General features: G+C 40.6%; 1 long non-coding RNA gene and 1 pseudogene across 1 annotated transcript; both read left to right on the forward strand.

The window, feature by feature from the left end:
• Positions 1-1,564: 1,564 nt before the first annotated feature.
• On the forward strand, positions 1,565-2,395 carry LOC144043114 (apelin receptor B-like; annotated as a pseudogene).
• A 12,371-nt stretch (positions 2,396-14,766) lies between these two features.
• On the forward strand, positions 14,767-21,644 carry LOC144043764 (uncharacterized). Its single transcript, XR_013291158.1, has 2 exons — positions 14,767-18,092; positions 18,533-21,644. It is a non-coding gene; the product is annotated as an uncharacterized LOC144043764 (long non-coding RNA).
• The last annotated feature ends 4,690 nt before the right edge of the window (positions 21,645-26,334 follow it).

The following is a 26,334-nucleotide window of genomic DNA, read 5'->3' on the forward strand; positions in this document are numbered from 1 at the left end:
GGGGCCACGGCGCTGTGTGGGACTCCTCTGTCTGCCAGGGTTTGGGGTCGTCCCTGTGGCTGGGAGCTGGGCTGGGCTCCTAGTGCAGACGTGCCCCAAGGATGGCGTATCCTCACGTTTTCAGCAATGCGCCTCAGCCTAATGATTATTTTTGGCCCCTAGATGGCAGCAATGACTCTCTTTTGACAAGATTGGGTAGGCGTCAGTAGAAGACGTGCGGAGCTAGAGGGGACAATGGCTGGGGAAGGGAAGAGAACATGGCGACCGGTTGCAAGCAGCTCACGCTCGAGCATTTTTTTTCAAAGACGAAAAGCATCGACCAACGCTAAAGAGCACATTGATGACGACGATGATCATCATCGATGATGATGATGGTGACTCCGAGGTTGGAAGCATTGACGCGGCAGTAGAAGACGTGAGGCGGAGCAAGATGGCTGAAGAAGCGAACAATGGCGACCGGTTGCAAGCAGCTCACACTTGGGAATTTTTTTCAAAGACGAAAGGCATCGACAAACGCTAAAGAGCACGTTGATGACGACGATGATCATCATCGATGATGATGATGGTGACTCCGAGGTTGACGCCGAAGTTGGAAGCGCTGATGCGGCGGCTATGACGACGTCATAAAGGTACACGGGCTAGCAATGCTAACACCGGAAAACGCGGAGCACAACCGAGCACGCTCAGGCGGACGTTCAATCGGACGATGAAGAGTACCCCGAGTCCAATGCATATTCATCGTTGGAATGGGTACAGTTTGCTACTTGCTATTCTCCGGAAAAAAAGGCCGTCAAGAAAGTGTAACGTCTGCACGCGAAAGGGACAATCTGCAGTGAAATGACTCTGTTGTGCAAATCCTGCTCCCTCTCCTTGCACGCAGGGGAGTGTTACAAAAAGAAAAACTGTATTTGAAACATCCACATAATTGTAAATAGTACCACAGTTGCACACATTTGTAAATAGTTGTAGTTAGTAAAAATTGTTTTGTCAAATTGTTACACTGTTGAATGGAAATAAACGTATTTTGCAATCTAAAAACACTTTTTCATTGTTGGTGGTAAGTGTTTTACAGAAGTAAAGCACTGTTTGTGGCATCATTCATGGACAAAAAGAAGTGTACAATTCACTAGAGTGCATGAAATAACATTGTTTCACAAAAAGCTATTTTTCTCCGCTTTTTGTTTCAAAACAGAGCATTTCGGTGAAACTAACCATTTTCTTTTGTTGATTACTGAAGAACGGAATAAGGTAGAAACTAACTTTTTTTCTGATGAAAGATGAGAGTTCAATCTTTCATTTGGTAGTATGTGTGTTTCTGTGGACCTTGAAAGATCAGTCAAAATGCTTAAATCGGCTGGCACTGGCGACATCCCGTTTCTGAAAACGTCTGGCAGTGAAAGAGTTAAAGTGTGAGTATCGATCTGATATCGATACTGACTTGGTAACGATAATATAACCCTAACCCACCACTACTGTGAGAAAGTGAGAAGAAGAAAAAGCGCAGTACTGTATTACATGATGTAATGTAATTTGCCATATGTTGGTAATCTACAAATGAGTGAACATGTTTCCACTTCTAGTGGGCAATGGTGTGAAAGCTAGCGGGTGCACATGGGAGGGTTCACATCTCTTTGGGTTGGTGGCTGCTGTATTTAAGAGCGGGCATATCACGCAAGCAGAAACACACACTTTTTTTTTTCAATTACAACAACTACGAGGAAACTGAGAACTACACCAAGTGCAACTACTCAGAGTGAACGGTGACCCCATTGCTCATCCCGGTACTCTATACACTCATCTTTATCTTGAACCTTTTTGGCAACGGCGTGGTTATTTTCACCGTGTGGCGATCGCGGGTGAAGAGGCGGGCGTCCCACCTCTATATCGGCAACCTGGCCTTTGCCGACCTGACCTTAATGGTCTCGCTTCCGCTGTGGGGGGTGTACGCAGCTATGGGTGACCACTGGCCCTTCGGGGTGGCCCTGTGCAAGATCAGCAACTACATACAGATCATTAACTTGTTCGCCAGCGTCTTCCTCCTCACCTGCATGAGCTTCAACCGCTGTCCAGAACCCAGCTGCGTACCCATGGTCACATACACGCCTCTCTTGCTGCCGTCTGGACGCTGGCGGGCCTCCTTTCTGTACCCGCCCTCATTTTCACCAACACCTTCCACAACCCAAGTAGCAACCGAAGATCCTGCGCCCTGGACTTAGGCCTGTTGGTGACCAACAAGAGTCAGGAGAGCCTGTGGATCGCCGGGTTGAGCTTGTTGTTGGTGCTGCATGTGATCTGGCATTATCGTGTTGAGAAATGCAAGATCTTCTCTGAAAGTGATGATGCCTGGATGGGAGCATATGTTATTCTCAAATCTGACTATACCGTTCTGCATTGACGATGCCTTTCCAGATGTGTAAGCTGCCCATGCCACACACACTCATGCAACCCTATACGATCACAGATGCAGGCTTATAAACTGAGTGCTGATAACAACTTTGGTTGTCCTTGTCCTCTTTAGTCAGTATGATATAGCGCCCCAGTTTTCCACAAAGAACTTTGAATGGTGATTCGTCTGACTACGAAACAGGTTTCCATTTTGCCAAACTACATTTTAAATAGCCCCTGGCCCAGAGAAACGTCTGCGCTTCTTGGTCTGCTAGAGAAATGGCTTCTTCTTTGTACTGTAGAGTTTCATCTGGCAACGGCGGCTGGCACGGTGGATTGTGTTCACCCACAATGTTGTTTAGAAGTATTGCTGAGCCCTTTCTGTGATTTCCCTTACAGTGCGCATTCCTGTTTGCAGTGCAATGCCGTTTAAGAGACCGAAGATCACGGGCTTCCAGTGTGATTTTTCCACCTTGACCCTTACACACAGAGATTGTTTCAGATTCTCTGAATCTTTGAATAATGTTATGCACTGTAGATAATGATTACTTCAACCTTTTTGCGATTTTTCACTGGTAAACACCTTTCTGATATTTCTCCACTATCTTTCTGCGCAACATTGGAGGAATTGGTGATTCTCTACCCATCTTGGCTTGTGAGAGACTCTGCCACTCCGAGAAGCTCTTTTTATACTCCAATCAAGTTTCCAATGGACCTCATTAGTGGTAACTTGTCTTCCAGCTGTTTTTTTTAAATAAGTGCAATTGACTTTTCCAGCCTGTCCCAACTTTTTTGAGATTTGTTAGCACCATGAAATTTACAAGGTAGGCAAATGAATGCAGGTGAATAGAAACAGAAGATTAAACATATTAATGTGCGAATAATAATTAGTAAGTAAACGAGTAAACTGTGTTGTAAGACAATAGGTGGAAACATAAGTGCTATACACTCTTGTACAGTAGATGGCGGTATGCACATGTATGTTGCTTGCAATCCGTCATTAATAGAAAGAAGCAGAAGAAGAAGAAGAATAACCTCATTCCAACTCATATCAACTTGTGGGTCATTGCCTATATTATTGTGGTTAGGCAGAAACATTGTTTGCATTTTAATGATGCTTAGTTTTTACGTTATTGAGCCCATAACTTCGAATCTGCCAATCTCTTGCTAACTTTAATGAACTATTTACAGCATGCTAAAGATTTCCTTGCTCCGGCTATTGACCAATATTGGAGCCGTTCAGAGCAAAAATATCGCAACCATTTGAGTTGCCAGTCACGGCAAAATAACTACTGCCTAAACAAATGGCGTAGGGCAACTTGAGCAATATACTTCCGGCTAGGTAGCAGTGGCACATACCTGGGTTCTGCCGTTTTCAGCAAGTGGTGAAATCGAGTCTTCCTCACTGTATACATGGGTGCCATATCATTAGCAAGGTGCAATGTGTCCGTTTTGGTGATCGCTCTTATTGTGCCACTTTCTTGTCATACGTGCTTCTTTGTTTAAATGACTTCTCCACAGTAACATAGTAAACAGTCTTTTTTTTGGGGGAGAATTTTTGTTTACTGTTGTTGAGTTCCTCCCGTATGGAGTTTGTGAGGACACGACTAGCAGAGCTAAAGCTATGTAAGCCCATAGGGCAGAGGTGGGCATCGAGGGCCGCAGTCCTGCAGGTTTTGCGTGTTGCCCTTCTCCAACACAGCTGATATATGATCAGCTCATCAGCAAGCTCTGCATAAGCCTGATAACGATCCTGTTGATTGGAATCAGCTTGTGTTGGAAGTGAGAAACCTACAAAACCTGCAGGACTCCGGCCCTCGAGGACCGAGATTGCCCACCTCTGCCATAGGGGCAATAGGTTGATTCACACACACTGTAATGCAAGGGTGCTCAAGTTCGGTCCTCGAGCGACTATCCAGCCTGTTTTCCATGTTTCCCTCCTGCAGCACAGCTGAATCTAATGATCAGTTAATGATCAGCTAATCAGCAAGCTTTGCAGAAGCCTGATAACAATCCTCATCATGAATCAGGTGTGTTAGTGGAGAGAACACACTATCCCTCACAACACAAAACTAAACAGAACGGAGCCAACGCTCCCGAATGTCGGGCCACTCTTCCGACCTTCCGAATTGTATAATGTGTGCTTGTTTGCTTTGTTCTGTTTTAAAATATCACTTAGGCATAAAAATCTCACTTAAATTAACTGATTTAATTAGTTAATTTAATTTAATTTAATTTAGTGTATATATACAGTATATAAATATATATTTTATATTATTTTTTCCCCCTTACACAGACATATAATCAGGGGGGAAGGCGGTGTTAAAGTGTCCCCTTAGCAGCAGCCAACTTTACATCATTTGCAAGTGGAAAACATCTTGAAGTTCCTAAGTTATAAATTAACCTTGTGTCCGTTGATCTCTTATGGACTACGTGCGCCTCTCCTGCACTGAATTTAAAGGGAATGAGAGGAGCCTCATTGTTTTGCCATTTTCTGATGACCACATTCTGTGTTAATTTTTTTTTATCATGTCTTATCTTAGACCCGAAAATCAAATATTTTTTTCACCATAATTTGTGTCAACTGAAGAGGAAGTTGTAAATGAAGATGCCAGAATTTATCAGTTTGTTGAGGGGACCGAAACCACAAGTCACAGCTGATTCATTACAGCTTGCAGTTTCGGCGTCCAAATTGTTTCCTTTAGACTCAACTATTTTTCCTATCTGCTAATCGTTTCAATTTCTTAGTACTGACATGAAAATGTGTCAAAGGAAGTGTGTCACAGTGTGATGATGTGTGCCAAAGCATCAGTTGCCCTGTGTTAAAATGGGCTTAAGTGTTAAAATGCTTGAAAGATTTCAATTTCCTCTAAATCTGCAACTAACAATTAAATATTCTTTTTCTTGTTGTAACGCTTAAAAGGAACCAATTTGTACTTTTTTCTTTATTGGAAGGCATTTCACAACAAAATCTGCCAAGTCTCAGACAGCCAGGACCGAAACAAATGTGAATGGTCTGCTGGAGACAACTTGCATCTATAACCAGCGCTGGCCGAACTGGGTGAAAATCTGAAATAATTTAAAATTATTGTAGTAAATGACATCCTGGTAATTTCGTTCCCAGGGTATTGACTCAATGGTAACTGGACTGTTCGTGCAACAAAGCTTGTTTCGGTCTGTCAGGCTAAGTATTCTTCACTAATGAGTATTTTTACTTATTTTGAGGGGAAAAATAACTTTACATCGTTACTATATATAAGCTCTACACTCACTAACTTTCATTGTGTCAAAGTGTCATTTCTTCAGTATTGTACCATGAAAAAATATAATTACTTTAAATATTTGCAGAAATGTTAGTAGTGTACTCACTTTTGTGAAATACTGTATTTAGAATTAAATGTGTACCTGTGGTTAGGAAGCAAAGTGTGGAGCGTTTCAGTGAGCTAAATTGAGAGTAAATTGAGACGTACACACCAATTACAAATTCGTGTGTCGGCAGGCGAGTGTACAATGCATCCAAGGGTGACCATATTTTCATTTCCCAAAAAAGAGGGCCCTTGCCCAACCGAGATATTTAAATGATACTCACTTTACTCCAAGATGCCATACATTTAAACTATTTTAGCATATGCTTTCTCTGTATGGGTAGGAAATAATACAAAAAAATATTACTCTTTTGAAATCTTATCTGACAAAAATTAACACAATGTTGTAAGCGCAATCAAGTTATTGGGGCGAGTGGGGTTCGTATCCATCGCTTCCGGTGCTCTGCAAGATGAATTCTCGCGGTATTTGCGAGTTCACAAACTCCCCGTTGTTTTCCACCGATCCGAACCACTGGTGGTTCATCATCATAGAGCGACATTTTGTTTGGGGCGTGATATGGAGCTGTGACGAAACCAGGAAGCACGGACGCCGGGGGAATAAACAAACCTAACATGGACGAATGGACACTGTTCTTACAGAATTAGTCACCGTTTCCTTGTTGAATGTTGAACAGCGAGAGGCGCTTCGTGTATTTTTATCTGTTGTATCTATTCCCCCCGTTTGACGAGAACGACATTTTTATTTGTGGCCGTGATTGGTAAAAAAAAAAACATGCACAATGCCACATTGTCCAATCAGACCAGTAATAATAATAATAATGATAATAATAATGCATCGGCTTAATATAGCGCTTTTCTAGACACTTAAAGACGCTTTACAGAAGAATGGATACATTATTCATGCACTCACAGTTTAACACTGGTGGCGGTAAACTACTTAAGTTGCCACAGCTGCCCTGGGGCAGGCTGACGGAAGCGTGGCTGCCAGTGTGCGCCCACGGCCCCTCCGACCACCACCAAACATTCACACCTTCCATACACCAGTGTGAGTAGCACTGGAGGCAAAAAGCCGACCTTCTGGTTGCTGAATGACCGTCTCTACACACTAAGCCACGGCCGCCACCAGTGGCAAGTGGTGACCTCTGTGTGAGTGGGCATGATGGAGTGATAAACATGCAAGTGCCCGCTAGGGCGTGAGCTGAAAATTTTTGGAGTATTTTTATTATTAATTTTAATATTAAATATTATTTAACTATTATTTTAAACCACTGTGTGGGTATAAAATTTAAGTGGAAATATTCAGGACTGATGCAGGTTGATGCACACACACTGTAATGTAACCAGCCCCGTGGTGAGTGAAATGGGACAATCACATTTGCCAATACGTTGGAATTTACAATATACGGAACTGGCTTGTGCCCACAACCCGGAAGAGGAACAAATTACATTGTAGCAGAGCCACAAGCGATTTCAACCAACAATCAACAGTTTGCTAACATGTGGACAGCCAGTTAGCCATTTATATTTCTCGTACGTCCTGGCTTGAAAGTGACAGTCGAAATTCTTCCCCATTTTCGTGATGACTACCGGTACTTCAGGAGTAGGATGATCACTTGAAATTACATTCTTCTCTTCCTCAAAACTTCTCTGGGAAAATAGCACTAATTGTGACTTGGCGATGAACTGAACCACTGACTGTTTGCCGCAGAACAAGTCAAGTAAGCCAATTATGCGCATGCACGTTGTCAGATAAGCTGCTTTACTGCCAGCTTTTTTGCATGGCAAATGGCGCACGTACAGAAACAACCTCTCGGAACTAACACAACCTGATTTGTCATTGCGCATGCGCGAAACAAGCTGTCGGCTTTTCAGCTCTCCGCAAGGAAAACAGGACAAATTACACAGGAATTTAAGACCAAAATAATAGAACTAAGGTATTTTATAACAGAGGGCACTGACAGATAAATATTTTCAATGATTTCGTAGCGGCTGTGGCTCAGGGTGTAGAGATGGTCGTTCAGTAACCAGAAGGTCGGCTGTTCGATCTCCACTCTCCCAAAGTCATATGTCGTTGTGTCCTTGGGCAAGGCACTTCACACACATTGCCTCCAGTGCTACTCACACTATAGAACAGAGGTGGGCAATCTCGGTCCTCGAGGGCCGGAGTCCTGCAGGTTTTTGAGGTTTCTCACTTCCAACACAAGCTGATTCCAATCAACAGGATCGTTATCAGGTTTATTTAGAGCTTGCTGATGAGCTGATCATATATCAGCTGTGTTGGAGAAGGGCAACATGCAAAACCTGCAGGACTCCGGCCCTCGATGCCCACCTCTGCTATAGAAGGTGTGAATGTTTGGTGGTGCTCAGCGGGGCCGTAGGGCAGCCATGCTTGCGTCAGCCTGCCCCAGGGCAGCTGTGGCTACTTAAGTAGCTTACTGCCACCACAGTGTAAATGCGTGAGTACATGAATAATGTATCCATTCCTCTGTGAGGCGTCTTTGAGTGTCTAGAAAAGCGCTATTTAAATCTGATGCATTATGAATTTAATGAAGGGCTTGGGCATGCATTGCATTAATAGCTTATTATGACCGCTTGCCACCGGTACAGACAGTCCTGCCTTTCCCGAGAAAATCACAGTGGAGCAGTCCCAGAATGATATTGTGGAGAACTCCCTTGAGTGAATCACAATATCAATATGGTTATTGCCAGGTCACTCCAGGCACTCTTTTGTCGTGACTCGCTGACTTCCCTGGCTTCCGTGAGAGGAGGACTGGAATTACCGTAATGACTGTACTTTTTCTGTAAAGCACAGGGGCTTAACTTTCAGACACCATTGGGATTTTTCAGATAGCATAAACTGTGCCAGAGTTACGGTAATCCAAAGTACACCTACGGAAAGGTTCTGCCGGCGGCACGCTTGGTAACAAAGAGTTCCACAGTAGCGCAGGGGACATTCTTAGACTACAGAATTAGGGAAATCAAATTAGTTTTTGGCATTCTTCCTAAAAAAACGGGACGGGTGGCAACTCTACGATATACCCCATTGGCCTTTTTCAGGAGGAAGGTGTTTTGTTTCATTCATGCCAAACTGGGAACCCAGTCAGCATTGTGGCACACTTGCTAGAGTGTGAAGTGGTTACATTGTAAAACAGTGATGGATGGTGCTCAGAAGATGATTAAATTTGGGTTCACGGAAGATGTTGAAGCTGGCAAAAAAGAGGATGACAAAATGAACGTTTTTTGGTTCAAAGATTAAAGACACAACAACTACAACCTCAAACTTTATCCATCACTATAAAATCCACAAAGACAGGTTAGCTAACACACCCGTCTTGCTAGCAATACCAAGACAGTTTTTTACATTAAAAAATGATGATAGTAAGCTAAGTAACAGTTTATGAAAACTGTCCGAGCTGTTTGTTTTCACTGTTGTGGTTCATTTTGCATAGTGATACTTTGAAATAAGTCCATCTATGGAGAACACCAATAGGCAATGATTTCTTTGTTGCCCTGGAAGAATACTAGTGTTGGCAACAGCTAAAAAGTGTAACATTAAATCCATATTAAATGCCTTCCCACTGGGACATTTTGTTTTAAACCTCTGGGGAACGGTTGGGCTTATCAGTAATGTCAGCCATGAGAAGTACCACCATGATGTTCTAAATTCCACACAGGAAGACTGAATTCCAATTTCTAAAGGAAGACTGGAGCAGAGATTTGAGCGTTGAATCTCAAACTGTGGGGCAGGCATGCTCACCACTTGTCTGGGTTGTTCAGATTTTGGTAAATGCTGCCATCCAGTGGCCAATGGTTATTGGCCTTTCTGTGACAAGCTCCCCAGACATTGAGCCCAAAAAAGATGGGTCACATTTTTTCATTATGTCTCAACATAAAGAAATTTCTCAGCCGTACACTTATTACTACTTACAAATATATATTAGAAAGTATTTGAGAAAATACATAAATGCATTGAAGATAGCTGTACCCATGAACTTACCTGTGTTAATATTAATATATACCATGAAAAGGTAGCTCGTGGCGGGATCATAGTCCAACACCACAAATTTAATCTGCCATTTGAAGAGCAAACATTGTGTTGAGTTTAAACAACAAAACAACAGCTAACCCAGCCCACGCTGACCAACACAAAACCATATTAGCGTGAGGGCCGAAAGGCAACGCAAATAACCCGGAAAATAATTATTGGACTAAATGACCAGCCATTTCTCGGTGGTGGAAGACACCGGATTCGAGCTCGGATGTCAGTCCTGTGTCGATGTTGAGTCTAACAGCTTACCGTATTGATTCCGTTTTTCACCTTCACAAAGCTGTTCTGCATGTCTGTGAATTTTCCGGCTCCCATACTGCCCTTGCTTTATGACTATCGACTAATGTTTGGAATAACAAATTCCAAAAGACAAAGTACACATGATATTGAGAGATACTGGCCGGAACATGGTAAAAGCTATGACAGATTTTGGGTTACCAAGTATGGCATACATCACCTTGCAAGTGGCCATTCACGATGCGGTGCTGTCACAGCGCAGTAAAGTGATATTATTTAGATGCTTTCAATTTAGGAACTTATTGAATAGTTTATTTGAATAAAGCCTGCATGTGACTTTTTTTTTTTAACCTTATTATTACATATAATGTTACATAACAATGTCTATATTGCATATTATTTATTTGACTTATTATTAATTAAGTTTTTTCTATTTTGCATATTATTTATTTGACTTATTAATTACGTTTTATTTTAATTTTTAATAAGTCTGTTGAGACTCCATCTTGCTGTAAGCTTGTTTATCTGTAATGTCAGATCTTTAAAACCTTTTTTTCTTTTTTGAACTTTCACGTAAAGTATATTTCAGATTTTTGTCATATCTGACCTGCATAATTTTCGTTTTTGTTTATTCACACATAGACAAAAAGACATTATAAAAAACAGTTGTAACATTAAAGTGTGCAGGAGAGATCAAGAAAACCATATCGGGTTGATAAAAAGATCTCACCTCATACATAATCTACATATTCAGATTACATCTTCAATACAGAAACAAATATAAAACAGTATATATAAGATACACTCAATACACCAAGAGCATTAAAAAAATGACTTAGAATTCACAATAATAATAATAATAATAATAATAATTACAATACATTATAAATCAAAATAGGCAAACAGAAATGTAATAATTGAAAACACGTTTTATATTCTTCTTCTTTTCGGCTTTTCCCTCCAGGGGTTGCCACAGCGAACCAGTTGCCTCCATCTAACCCTGTCCTCTGCATCCTCTGCTCTCACACCAACTACCTTCATGTCCTCTTTAACTACATCCATAAACCTCCTCTTTGGTCTTCCTCTAGACCAGGGGTGCTCAAGTTCGGTCCTCGAGAGCCCCCTATCCAGCCTGTTTTCCATGTTTCCCTCCTGCAGCACAGCTGAATCTAATGATCAGCTAATCAGCAAGCTTTGCAGAAGCCTGATAACGATCCTGATCATGAATCAGGTGTGTTAGTGGAGAGAAACATGGAAAACAAGCTGGATAGGGGCTCTCAAGGAGCGAACTTGAGCACCCCTGCTCTAGGCCTTCTGCCTGGCATTTGGAAACTCAGAATCTTTCTGCCAATATACTCACAATCTCTCCTCTGGACATGTCCAAACCATCTCCGTCTGGCCTCTCTGTCTTTCTCTCCAAAGCCTCTAACATGTGTTGTCCCTCTGATGCACTCATTCTTGATTCTATCCATCCTGGTCAGATACTCTGTCTTGGTACGACTAACCTTCATTCCCCTCCTTACCAGGGCAAACCTCCACCCCTCTAGCTTCTCCTCCACCTGTGCCCTGCTCTCACTACAGATAACAATGTCATCTGCAAACATCATAGTCCATGGAAATTCCTGTCTAACCTCATCTGTCATCCTGTCCATTACCATAGCAAACAAGAAGGGGCTCAGAGCTGATCCCTGATGTAGTCCCACCTCCACTTTGAACTCTTCTGTCACATCTTCAGCACACCTCACCGTTTTACAGTCCTCATACATGTCCTGCACCACTTGAACATATTTCTCTGCTACTCCAGACTTCCTCATACAAAACCACAGTTCCTCTCTCTGCACCCTGTCGTAAGCTTTCTCCAGATCTACAAAGACACAATGCAGCTCCTTCTGACCTTCTCTGTACTTCTCTATCAACATCCTCAAAGCAAATACTGCATCTGTGGTACTCTTTTTTTTTTGGGGGGGGGGCATGAAACCATACTGCTGTTCACAAATGTTCACCTCTGCCCTCAGTCTAGCTTCAACTACTCTTTCCCATAGCTTCATTGTGTGGCTCATTAGCTTTATTCTTCTGTAGTTGCCACAACTCTTCACGTCTCCCCTGTTCTTAAAAATGGGCACCAGCACACTTTTCCTCTATTCCTCAGGCATCTTCTCACTATCTGAGATCCTGTTGAACAAGAAATCCTACTGCTACCTCTCCTAGACACTTCCATACCTTTACAGGTATATCATCAAGTGCCTTTCCACACTTCATCCTCTTCAGTGCCCTTCTCCCTTCATCCTTACTAATCTTTGCTACTTCTTGGTCAACAACAGTCACCTCTTCTACTCTTCATTCTCTCTCATTTTCCTCATTTATCAACTCTTCAAAGTACTCTTTCAATCTTCCCATCACACTACTGGCATCTGTCAACACACTTCCATCCCTATCCTTTATTATCCTAACCAGTTGCACATCCTTCCCATCGCTGTCTCTTTGCCTTGCCAACCTGTATAGATCAGTCTCTCCCTCCTTACTATCAAACCCAGCATACAAGTCATCGTAAGCCCCTTGTTTGGCCTTTGCCACTTCTACTTTCACCTTACGCTCCATTTCCCTGTACTCCTTTCTACTTTCTTTAGTCCTCCCAGTGTTCCACTTCTTCTTAGTTAACCTCTTTCTCTGGATCCACTTCTGCACCTCCTCATTCCACCACCAAGTCTCCTTATCTCCTTTCCTTCCAGGTGACACACCAAGGACTGTCCTACCTGTCTCCCTGATCACATTTGCTGTAGTTGTCCAGTCATCTAGAAGCACCTCCTGGCCATCCAGAGCCTCAACTCCTTCCTGAAAGTTATACAACACTCTTCCTTTTTCAGGTTCCATCATTTCGTCCTCTTTGCCGTCTTTGTCTTCCTCAACACCAGAGTCATCCTACCCACTACCATCCTATGCTGTCTGGCTACACTCTCAGATACCCCTACTTTGCAGTCGCTGATCTTCTTTAGATTACACCGTCTACACAAGATGTAGTCTACCTGTGTACTCCTACCTCCACTCTTGTAGGTGTTATACATTATTAACATTTTTAATACTTTATTTCATATATTAACCATTGTTATACATTATTAACATTTTAATTCTTTATATTAACCATGTGGAAATGTTTTATAGATGTAAAGTAGGTAAAGTAGTTTGAACTCAGTATAATTTGTCCTTAAGGTGGGACCCATTGTTTGGTCTAGAAGTTCCTTCTCTGTGCAAAAACACATTTCTGTTCGTGAGAGAGAGCCCACACTCATATAACTATGTTACATTAGGAGCTGTTGAGTTCAACTTGTTTGTGAGATTTTGTTATGGGAGAAAGTACTGAGAAGTGCCTTGAAAGTATATTTTGACTAGAGACGAATACAGCTGTATCTGTGTGCTGAGAACTCTGTTTTTCAACCTGTATTTTTCCATTATATAACACATTTACTTATTCATGAGGGGCGGTGTTGGAGACACTGTTCTTGCGATTTGATTGTAATAAAGTGTGGGCTCTTCGAAAGCGGGGTGGCATTATTGATCTGAAACTGTTGGAGTTTGATTCAATGATGTAACGGAAATCTCCGGAATAAATCATCCTGCGCAGGAACTCTGTTCATTTCTTATCCCATAATTTGATTTATTGGACACGCAAAAGTATGTATTTTTAATATACCTTCTTCAGATGGTGACGACCTGACTACAAAGACGTTTGACGGTTGTGGCGTTCGCGGACGGTTTGAATTCCTGGCGCCATATTAACTGAGGTAAGTGGAGTAATTATCCACGTTTAAGGAATTCTTTCTGTTTGGGACCGCTCCGGCCGCCATGCGTTTTGTAAATAACTAAATCAAAGGTGGGATTTGTGTGAACAGAGGTATAAGTTTAAATTGTTTGGTTGTATGGAGTCCATGATTGTGGATTTTCCTACGGTATTTGAAAAATACACATGTGGTGACGAGCAATATTTATGAAGATGCTGTCACGTTGAATTGAGTGCAACTGCATGGGGAAGTCAGCTTAAAAAGCATTTTGTTTTTATAAGCGTTAGATATTTGGATAGTTGGTTTGAAATCCATATATATGTGTTGAAGTTGTTTGGATAAGTGGTTTGAAGTCCACATATATGGGTTAAAGTTGAGAGGAAGTCATCTTAAAAAGCATTTTTGTTTTTATAAGCGTTAGATATTTGGATAATTGGTTTGGAGTCCATATATATGTATTGAAGTTGAGGGGAAGTCAGCTTGAAAAGCATTTTTGTCTTTACAAGAAAAGCATTTTGTTTTTACAAGCGATAGATTCTTGGGTAATTAGAAATGATCCTTGAATAAAATAAAAGTCAGCGGATAGACGCAGCAGAGAGTACGACTGCTGTTATGTAATCGGGACAAGATATTTGCTCAATTTATGGAAGTCAGATTGACATAAAACGGACTTAATATGCCGTTTTAAGATCAATCGCTAGGTCTTTTGAATAATTGGTTATTGATATTCTTAGACAAGAGATATTTGCTCAACTTATGGAAGTCAGACCGACATAAGAATATTTGGAACGCCTTAAGATCGGTCGATAGGTCTTGGAATATTCGGTTATTAAAATTCTTAGACAATACTGTTCAGCTGGGACAAGAACAGTTATCCGGATTTTATATGTTTTGGTATGTCGCACAAAAGCGACATATCTTGTCTGTCCGTTTAATGTTTGTTTGTATGCCGTCTGTCAGTGAAGCACGGTAAAATCTTAAAGGGACCGCGATGAAATATTTTGGTGACTAATTTTGTTATAAGTGAGACGTCACTGTATTTAGAAATATTAATACGACTTAGCTACAATATAATATAATATAATATAATAAGCTATAAAATACGGGCAATAATTAATAGAAAGAAAACACTGTTTGAGAACTACAAAAATGGTTGCAACCGGATGTCACGTCACGAGGCGACAGGGAGTTGTGTGCGCATGCCCTGGTGTCAGCGGAGAATCGTTATGAAATATAAGGCGAGAAATAAAATAATTGCACGACTGGGTGCACGATTGCGGTGGAATAAATCTTATGGCGCCGTTATAAGCTGCAGTAAGTTAATTTTATTGATGGGGGACGTTGAGGCTTCCGCCGCCGGGCGTTCGACGTAAAAATACGAGATAAAAGAACGCGTTTACGAGTGGAATAAAAACGACACATAATCGTGTATTTTTGGATAAGATGATGATGAATAATGCTAGAATACTAGCTTTAGGTATTTTTGTGAAGTTATAACCATTTATATAACTTTAAATAATGATATAAAACTAAATGATTTAACCTGATATCACTTCCGCTAGTCGGAATTAAAGCTTCCGGATTAAACATACCGTTTAAATAATGACTTAAAATGTAATTAATATTGAACGACGGGACTTGATTATATTGTGAAAAAGGTTAGTTTATTCTAATAAGATATGGCATTTGTTCGATGGTTTTAATGACGGCAATTTAACTTTGAATGTGCGTACACGGTGACCGCCCGTTAATAATGTTATGAGTATATGTAATTTTTATATAGAGGAGAGTCCCGGACGTATCTTTAAGAAAAGTGTATTGAAAAAATGATTAATACTAAAATGTTGCTTTGCAAATAAAATAGCTGTATAATACAAATTTATGTAATAAAACAAATTAAGCCGTTTAATAAGCGCTAAACGGGATAAATTAATTAGACGGTAAAATTACTAATAACACTTCTAACGCTAAAACCCGCAATTGTCTGCGTTAAATAATTGAACGACATTATATAAATTGTTGCCGTAACTGATTTTATAAGCCCCTTATATAAATTTCTTAAGCACTAATGTTGAATACTTAAACTGGCTTCACGAGTGCAAATACGTCATATTTAAAATTATGTTTGCTATAAAACGAACGAATATTAATACACAAATAACATAGAGAGGTATAGTTTTAAGATATTATAAAATTTAGATGCATATCTTATGCTTATAGAACATAAATAACTTTAACTAAAAACGAATAACTTGGATGGCAATTAATGTGGAATAATTCTTTATATAGATGATTGTTTTTTCCCTTATAATTTTGTTTGTGCGCGAGAACATTGTTTAATAAATTTTAAATATCTTTTCAGAATCAGGAGACACACCCATTAAGGACAATTGGGGTCCCACCAAAGTGCCATATTCCGGTCCTGGGGAGGAAGTAATGTGTTAATTATAATTTAAAAGGAGTTTTTTATTTATTTATTTATTTATTTCTCCCATGTTTATAAATAGAAAATAATTTTAATCTCTCCTGAATATATTTAACCTTTGAATTCGACATTTGAAGTCTCATTACAAACAGACTGGGGAAGCTATCTGGAAGAATCACATTTTTGACATAATTTGAGGTGCTATGTAATTAAAAATCATTCCTGCTTTGACGTTTGACCAAAGGCTGACTTTACGGGCTGCGGCCTCCATTGAGAAAACATTAATTGAAAACTACACACTTATTAATTAACTATATTTGTAAATTGTTAGAGTATATCTGTCCTATTTTATCCTAAGTATTATTTATGAAGGTATGCAAAACATATTAAATTAAATATTGTAAACCATAACAAATATTGACATATAATTAGCAATTATTTAAAATTGTAAACTTTCATTGTTTTAATTATTATTATTATTATTTTTATTTTTTTTTATTTAAAAAAATAATAATATTTTCTTCCCCTTTCTCAAAATTTTTTGAATTTTTTAATAAAGGAAGTTTTTGTTTTTAATATTTACTGACACGTTATGGCCTAAATACTGTTGGAGCAGATTTTGGTGTTTTCAGTCGAGTGAGGATTATTGGTCAGGGGTCATTATTTCAGAACAAAGTCAACTGGCGGGACACAGACCTCTTTAAAACCCCCCCACCCACAAAGAAACTGCAACTGCCACCACCATCAGAGGGGTGTGATTCAGCCATCATCACAAAACATCCTGCCAATACCTGATGGAGAGGGGAGGTTCCTGGCGCCACCTGTTGCCACAATGACTGTGCCATCATATACAAATGTGATAAAAGAAAAACTGCTCCACTGCCCAATGCACACAATGCTCCGCACGAACTGTCCTATGAAAAACTGCTCCATATGCTCTGCACAAGCGTCCTTAAAGCATTCCTGCGTCCAGAACTGTCCACTACGATGGTGACTCAACCCCACAAACAATGCTTTCCTTGAATTAGTGATACCGGACCATATGATGTGATACTGACTGTTTACACTGCACTCTATTTTTGACAGATATAAGGTGATAACATTTACAGTAAAACATTTCGTAAATATAATGAACTGATTGACAACACTATATACACACAGATTTATTACATTTTAAAAACGTTTGATGTCTATTTTGATTTGATCTGATTTGTTTATCTCTGTCTATTTTAAAACAGTCAGCTTTTTGGACAAACATCAACAAGGGGGACTAGCAAGCTTAATGATAACATTAAAACTAAGGGCAACTTTATGTATTAATAATAATTGATGAATTGGCTGAAAACTGAGATTCTTTGTAAAATTCATTGGCATAAGCTACAATATTTTTATAGTACAAAAGATAATACAGGTAAATTTCGTCTGGTTTCAGAAATTGAAACAGCTAATATGAATACAGATAAGATACAATTTATTTCAATCTTAATTATTATATTTTACTTTTTTAAGTTTGGTCTTCTAGTGTTTTCCCGAATTCTCTTTTGAAATTTAAATAGTTGCTTGGGACGCATTGTCGAATTTGCTGGTTAAATGTAAAATGTTCCCCTCTTTCTAAACAAAAAGCAAGCAAAATTTATTTACTGCAAAACTTTATATATTAGTCTGAAAAATTCTCTAAAGCGATCTTTTTCAGATGGGGGAATTATTGGTTGGTCTGGGTATATTGTCGCGAAGGACACAAACATTCCATGTTAAATAAATAAATTTAAAATTAAAAGTTAGTCTTAATGCGATAATTATAGATAGTCCGTGAGAATGAATTTTACAGGAGGACAATTGGGGATTTCCTTGACCATGGAGAAGGAGTAAGTTTTGGCAGAGACGGCGAAAATAAGGTGAATATGTTCCATTTCTATTTCTATTTTTCCCCTGGGGCCCTGGGGTTAGATGTTATTTTTTGATTTTATTTGTTGACGAAAGTTGCATTTATTTAATGGCCGGAAGCACATCCATGCTATATCTATAACAATATTATAATAAAACATTCCAATAATTATTACATTCTGTAAACAAAATTGGCCTCGTCAGATTTGAACTGGCTAAAGATTTTCATTTTTTGCATTTAAGAATGTGCTCAGGTCATTAAAGTCAGCCAAAGGCTGGATCCTAATTGAATGTCACAACAAACAGAATTTTTTCCCACAGGAGAGGCCTACAGAACTTTACTAACATTTACTAACTCCTAACTATATAACACTACCAAAATGCTCTTTCAAAAAGAAGGGATGTGAATAAATGTTTATTAGTGACTAAATGAAAAATATTTTGCACCCAGATAAGGTGATGAAAAGGTCAATCTAGTCCAGTCCACGGGGCACTTGGTTCCACATCTTGCCTATTAGACCAGCCGGAGGTCCGCCTTCTACTCAACCCCCACCTATAGGAGCCAGCCACCACCGGGAATCAACAGAGAGACCAGCCAGCTGCTCCAGTGACCAGACGTGCCACCCGAGAGGCCATTCAACTGCTTCCAGTTTCCACCAGATGAGCTGAGGATTACCCAATGGAGATAGGAGGAATGTGTCCCTTTTCCGGGGCGTTCCACAAAGAATGAGTCACAACTTGGGAAGATAAATCCCGGTGATCAATCTTGCATCTCTGGCAGTTGGAGAGAGGCTGAAAGACCCTCTTCACAAAAAAAAAAAAAAAAAGGCTCTGTTCGACCTGCTAGAGGGGCCTGCTGAATGCTGCTCATGATACCTGAATGCACCATTTACACAAGAAAATAAAGAAAGTGACAACTGTTTAAAAAATAAAAAAATATATATATAAAAAATAAAAACCTGCACAGACCATTCAACAAAGACCTTCATCACGAGATGGCTGCTTCGAAGAGACAATGCGTCTTCAATTGCGTCTGCACCATGACACTCTTTCTTATACTGACTGTTATGCCAATTTTGTGTTTTTGGGATCCCCTATCCACAACTGTGAATGTAACCACAAGAATTCGTGTTAAGCGAGACATTAACTTTCCACACATTCCCTGGGTCATATCCAAAACGTATAATGACTCAGTTACTGTGACAGTTGCCCCAAACACGAACACTTCTGTCAAAATTCCCATTACATCATTGAAGGAATATGGGTGAAATATTGGTGGTATTTGACAGGGAATGTTGCGCAACTAGATTGGGGCACTTTTATAACCACCCAGAGTGGACAATATTGGCCACCGGGAAAGAGCAAGGAGGCTGTCTTCTTTTCTAAAAGGATAACACTGCGTAAAATGGGAGGTCAACTTGAATTGACCTTTTCCATTCCCGACGGGAATATACGACCGGCTAATGTAACTCTATATAACACCTCCTGTTTTGGATTACTGTTATGGGCGTGGTCCTGTGGAGCTGACCCACGTTTTCCCATTCTAATCTGTGTAAATAAGACTATGAGTAAGCTAGACCAACCAAAAATGACTAAATACTCGAGGAGAATGGGGTAAAAGCTGCAAGTGTACCGATTGATGGTGTAATTGAATGGTTTCGTGTTACAACAGGAGTGTCCAAAGGCAGCAACAACTGGCTACTGCTGGCGAACGAGGCAGGACACGCCTCTGGTAAGGATTGTGTGGTATGTGTGGGACCACGACCTTTATTGCGAGTAATCCCGGCTAAAATCGAGAAACAATGTATAATGGAAATTATGAATAAAACTGTCCCAAATACCAAATGCTCTCAATGGGACAAGGTGTTTCCACTCGTGAATTGGCAGACAACCAAACCAATATTTTCAAATGAAATTGCAGATGGTAATTTTTCATGTATTAAAATGACTGGTACCGGAGAACAATTGGGAGAACTAACTCACATTTCACACTGCACTACAATAATAAATGTGGGTCAAAAGTTCAAGCCTCAATCAAGAGCTGACATTTGGTGGTGGTGTGGAAATAATCAAATATTTGACAAGTTGACTTGGAATGTGAAAGGATATTGCGCTCTCATTACCCTCCTTCTGCCAGTACAACTTTTCCCCACCTCGGTTGATAACCTTTTACAAATGATTGACACTTGGGAACCACAAACTTCACCTCCTTTTCAGAGAATCAAACGATCTTCTTGGCAAACAGCAAAATGTCCCCACCTACATTAATGCAATTGGAGTACCAAGAGGTGTACCAAATGAGTACAAATTGACTAATCAAATAACTTCGGGATTTGAATCCCTAATTTGTTGGTGGTGCACCATTAACAAAAACGTAGACAGAATTAATTATGTGCATTACAATGTACAAAGACTAGGAAATTGGACTCAATCTGGTTTTGAGGCTGTACATGGCCAATTGGCTGCCACATCTTTGATGGCTTTTCAAAACCGAATTGCACTAGATATGTTATTGGCAGAAAAGGGAGGAGTTTGCTCAATGTTTGCAGATCAATGTTGTACCTTCATTCCTAATAATACTGCACCGGATGGAAGTTTAACTATTGCAATTGAAGGACTCCGGACACTCAATAGAAAGATGAATGAACACTCTGGTATAGATACTTCAATATGGGATAATTGGATGACTGTATTTGGCCGCTACAAAACCTTAATTTACACAATGTTGATATCTGTTGCTGTATTTATGGCTCTGTTAACAATATGCGGATGTTGTTGTATACCCTGTATACGTTCACTTTGCGAAAGGATTATGTCGGCCGCGATTGAAAAACAGGACGTACGAAATAAGTCTTCTTATATGATGATGGAGTCTGTTGCTTCCTCAGTCCTGTCTGCTGCAACATCCGATGCAGATCCTGCTGGAATCTGTGTGTAAAAATGTTTAAATGTTTAGTTATTGGGCTTTGTTTAAGAAAGCCCAAAGGGCGGACTGTTATACATTATTAACATTTTTAATACTTTATTTCATATATTAACCATTGTTATACATTATTAACATTTTAATTCTTTATATTAACCATGTGGAAATGTTTTATAGATGTGAAGGAGGTAAAGTAGTTTGAACTCAGTATAATTTGACCTTAAGGTGGGACCCATTGTTTGGTCTAGAAGTTCCTTCTCTGTGCGAAAACACATTTCTGTTCGTGAGAGAGAGCGCACACTCATATAACTATGTTACATTAGGAGCTGTTGAGTTCAACTTGTTTGTGAGATTTTGTTATGGGAGAAAGTACTGAGAAGTGCCTTGAAAGTATATTTTGACTAGAGACGAATACAGCTGTATCTGTGTGCTGAGAACTCTGTTTTTCAACCTGTATTTTTCCATTATATAACACATTTACTTATTCATGAGGGGCGGTGTTGGAGACACTGTTCTTGCGATTTGATTGTAATAAAGTGTGGGCTCTTCGAAAGAGGGGTAGCATTATTGATCTGAAACTGTTGGAGTTTGATTCAATGATGTAACGGAAATCTCCGGAATAAATCATCCTGCGCAGGAACTCTGTTCATTTCTTATCCCATAATTTGATTTATTGGACACGCAAAAGTATGGGTTTTTAATATACCTTCTTCATAGGTCACCCTATGTTTCTGCCTCTTCTGGAAGAAAGTATTCATGACAGCCATTTGCATTCTTTTTGCAAAGTCAACCACCATCTGTCCTTCTGCGTTCCTCTCCTGGATACCAAACTTGCCCATCACTTACTCATCACCTCTGTTTCCTGCACCAACGTGTCCATTGAAGTCTGCACCAATGACAACTCTCTCACTTCTAGGGATGCGCTGCATCATTTCATTAAGGTCCAACCAAAAGTTTTCCTTCTCCTCCAGCTCACACTCTACCTGTGGCGCATACCCACTAACAACATTGATCATCACACCTTAGATTCCTAGTTTCAGGCTCATCTGACACTCTTTTTACCTCCAGGACGTTCCTAACAAACTCCTCCAAAACGATAACTCCTACTCCATTTCTCTTCCTGTCTACACCATGATAGAATAACTTGAACCCTGCTCCTAAACTTCTACCTTTGCTCCCTTTCCACCTGGTCTCATGAACCAAAATATGTCCACCTTCCTCCTCTGCATCATGTCAACCAGCACTCTACCTTTTCCTGTCATAGTTCCAACATTCAAAGTCTCTACTCTCAGTCCTAGACTCTTGGTGTTCCTCTTCTCTTTCCTCCTACGAACACACCTTCCTCCTCTCTTTCTTCGACCAACAGTAGTCCAGTTTCCACCGACACCCTGTAGGTCAACAGCACCGATGGCGGTCGTTGTTAGCCCGGGCCTCGACCGATCCGGTATTGAAGTCATATATTTGATTCGCATGTGTGATTTGTCTAAAGTTTTTACCTCGGATGCCCTTCCTGACACAACCCTCTGTATTTATCCGGGCTTGGGACCGCGGTGCACAAGAGGACACTGGCTTGTGCCCCCTTGCGGCTACATTACGTTTTATATTCTAGTTTCTTCAAAATAGTCACTTTTGCTCTGATAATTTTTTTGCACACTCTTGGCATTCCCTTGATGAGCTTCAAACTGAAATGGTTTTCCAACAGTATTGAAGGAGTTCCCAGAGGTGAGAATGTCAAGTGTAAGGGTGGCTATTTTGAAAAAACTAGAATACTCGTTTCTCTCATTCCACTCAAAAATGACAGTGATGGGCATAAACCTTCAGTCTGACCACCTGCAACGTTCCCTAGTTTTGAGGGAAACTTCAGCTAGCTACCTACCTACCTACCTACCTACCTACCTACCTACCAAGTAGCATGACTACAACAGCAAAACAAGAGCTGACTAGAAATAATGTTTTGGTATTGATTAGTAGAGTAATAAATCTTTCACATATCCTGGTTAAAGTAAGGAACTTACATTTACACTCGAAAGTCACACAAGGGAGGTACCGCTCAGTGCAAGAGAACAAAGACATTTTGAACTCCACTTCAGCAAGGGAATAAATTCCACGCTTACAACCCACAGGAAACACATACCTAAATGCTGGATGAGATCTGAAAGCCTTTTTAACTCGAACCGGTGTTTTATGAATGTTTATCAAGTGTCCAGACCAGTCTTATCTGGGTTCTGATCCAACCCTTAAGGCCTACATACACAAATCCGACGTCGACCAAATGTGACAGACGCCTACCCCCTGTGGCGTCGGCACAGACGTTGGTACGTCGCATAGAAAAATGACGTAAATATACACCGCACCGACACCGCATACTACATACCTTCAGCACATGTGCGAGAAGTAATTCCCCTCCATACCAACGGCGGCAGTAGTCATTATTCCTAAAGGCAACCGACAACCTCTTTACGGGGGCCGGATATAAAAAACGTAAAAAACTCTGTGTTTACAACAAGGTTGTTGACAGCCGCGCCGGGGTAAACGCGGTGGCCAGCTGGTGCAGCGAAAACGGGCGCTGGAACAAGCTTCGTTCCCGAACGCATGGATTTACTCCGTTGTGGCGTATCCTGGACCCTGTCGACTCTTGGCTGCTACCGATCATCAGTTCACCCGAAAAGCTTCGGCCGTGCTGCCCTTTGCGTTTTGGACGTGGTGCCGACCTCCAGCTTCTGAAGGAGCTTCCTCGAGACTGCCGGGCGGAAGGGCCATGCACTCCTGCTGCTCCCACAAGGATCGCACTGTTAAATGCACGGTTATTACGAACAAAAAATTTATTTTGAGGGAGTTTTTCCTTTCCAACAACTTAGATTTCCTCTGCCTGACGGAGACCTGGACTGTCGCTGGTGAGTCCACCGCTATGATTGAATTACTACCGCCTGGCTGTGCTTACTTGAACGCTCCAAGGTGGAGGAACAGCGACTATTTATAAATAAAAAAAAAAAATAAATAAATATATATATAAAATGTAAACAATGTCTATTTACCACATAGATTAACAGCTTTGAAGCCACCTTCTATGAAGTCGGCCAAACTGTCACTGTGCTGTGCTGTGTCATTTACCGACCTCCAAACTACAATAAGGACTTTTTAAATGACTTTGCAAATCTTGCCGAAATCATGCTGAAATATGATTATATACTCTTTATGAGGGACTTTAATATTCACGTGTGCTGTCCTGAAAGTTGAGTTGAGTACTGTTTATCCGTGTTGTCACTTGCTTTTCTTGCCCCGTCCGTTGATTTGCTAGCTAACAGCCAATCACAGTGATCAAATGCCCCCGACGCCGATTCAACATGTCGAATTTGCTGGAAACTTAAAAGCTTAAAAGCCAGCGCGCCGAGAGCCCCGCTCTCTTCTCCACGAACTTCTCCTAACCATCACCGAGCCGTGGTCGCCGGTCACGCTGAGAGCGACCACGAAGCTTCTTTCTTTGAGCCCGTACTGGCAACAGCACCGTGCGCACGAAGCGCTCGTCACCCAAGGACCGCCTGCTCCTGCAGAGAGCTGACCTACTCACCATTTGTTCTCTGAATCAAGTGGCGTCCAGCCGACTCGGTCCCACACCGCCTGTTAGGTACTGAGCCGCTGTGCGCCCGCGACGCATGGACCTCCCTTCCAGCCGTGCGCCAGCGACATTCGGTGGTTCACTCCAAACCAACTGAACTGGGCTCCACCAACCGGGGACCTACCGCGGCCTCTCGGCCGTGCACACATCAACATCAGCTGGAGACTTCGTGCAGCATCCCAGCCGCGCACGCACGCACCGACCGCCCTCACCTGTGAACCAGTTTGTAAGTGCGCTGTTATTGCAATCTGACCATACCACTGGCGCAACGCTTTGATCCAAATATTAAAGGTTTGAGGTCAAAATGCTTCCATTTCTTTTCCCCATTCACCTTTTACATTACCTTATTTTTTTTATCTTAGTTCGTTAGGTTGCATGGTTTTTTTTCAGCTTTTATTCGCATTTTAATTCCATTTCATTAATAGGTTAGACTGTGACTGATATGTGTGTTATTACTAAATAAAATTTGTTTTTTAGAAATTAAATTTCCGCCAAATCCTTTGTGTTTTCTGAGTAGATTAGTAATTTTCTTACTAAAGCAAAAACTCCATAATTAACTATAGTAGCGACTTTAGATTATGAACACTTGATAATAGGATTTTTATCGTTTGTTTTGGTCCTAAAAAAGCTAAGTCAACATGGTGCCCCCAGAGGTTGCTGAGGAATTTACACCTCCCCTCGGTACTGTCAAAATTACTTGTTCTCCAATACGGCAACACAAATAATCGCTACAGCAGAACAAAATTCCATATAGAATTTTCAATAGTTACCAAGAAATCAACATACTTTTCACAATTTTCACAAGTGTCGCTCTTGTGTGTTCGTTGCTTGGCAACCGTAAACAACAGGCACTCACTCGCTTTATTCTAGTAATGGAACAGCTCCAAATGTATTCAATCATAAGCACAGTACTCAGATTAAATTACTTTTATTGTATTTATCTAATACAGAATGCAAAAAACACATGCGCCTTCAAAGTAGCCTGTTAGATGAGTCACTGGGGATCAGTAGGCTATAACTTCCGGATCATATCGATCCATAGGTTTCACAACTTAACTTCACATTTAAAGTGTGAAATATATTCCAAATTGATCTGTATGGAATTCACTTGTCCCAGGAAAACAACACAATCCGGGACTTGCAAGCATCCTCACAATTCAATGGGTGCTGAAACACCCCCCAAAATTAACTAAATATGCATCTGTGGACAATGAAAGTAGTATTGTGCTATGAGAACTAAGTCATTTATGAATATTTTTAAGAAATTTCCACACTCAAAAAATTATAAGTGGAAATATTATGTAAATTAATTGAACAATGAAAGGGTCAAAAACTAGAAGAAGTTAGAACTAACAGAATTTATGTAAAATCAAACGCACACCAAGAAACAACTACTGAACTAGAACTACAACAACAAACATTGAAAGTTTTTTTGTTTTTCACAATTAAGGCATATTTTTTGGGTGTGACAATGGCAGATGTAAGTGCCACATTTAGTACAGGTGTTTGAAGCACGTAGTGGGTTAACGCAAAACCCACATTGTTTTTGCTTCTGGGTTTGCTGTGTTACCACATCTGGGACATCTGCAGCCTGCTGGGGATCCCTTGGTGAAAGGTTTGACAATGACAAAACCTGTGCTTACCTAGTTCAGGTGGTCAACAGCCCCTTTATTATAGTCAATAATTATTCTTTGTTTTTGTTTGGGGCCATCCT

This window comes from Vanacampus margaritifer, chromosome 2 (assembly GCF_051991255.1).
Source record: "Vanacampus margaritifer isolate UIUO_Vmar chromosome 2, RoL_Vmar_1.0, whole genome shotgun sequence".
NCBI classification, from domain to species: domain Eukaryota; kingdom Metazoa; phylum Chordata; class Actinopteri; order Syngnathiformes; family Syngnathidae; genus Vanacampus; species Vanacampus margaritifer.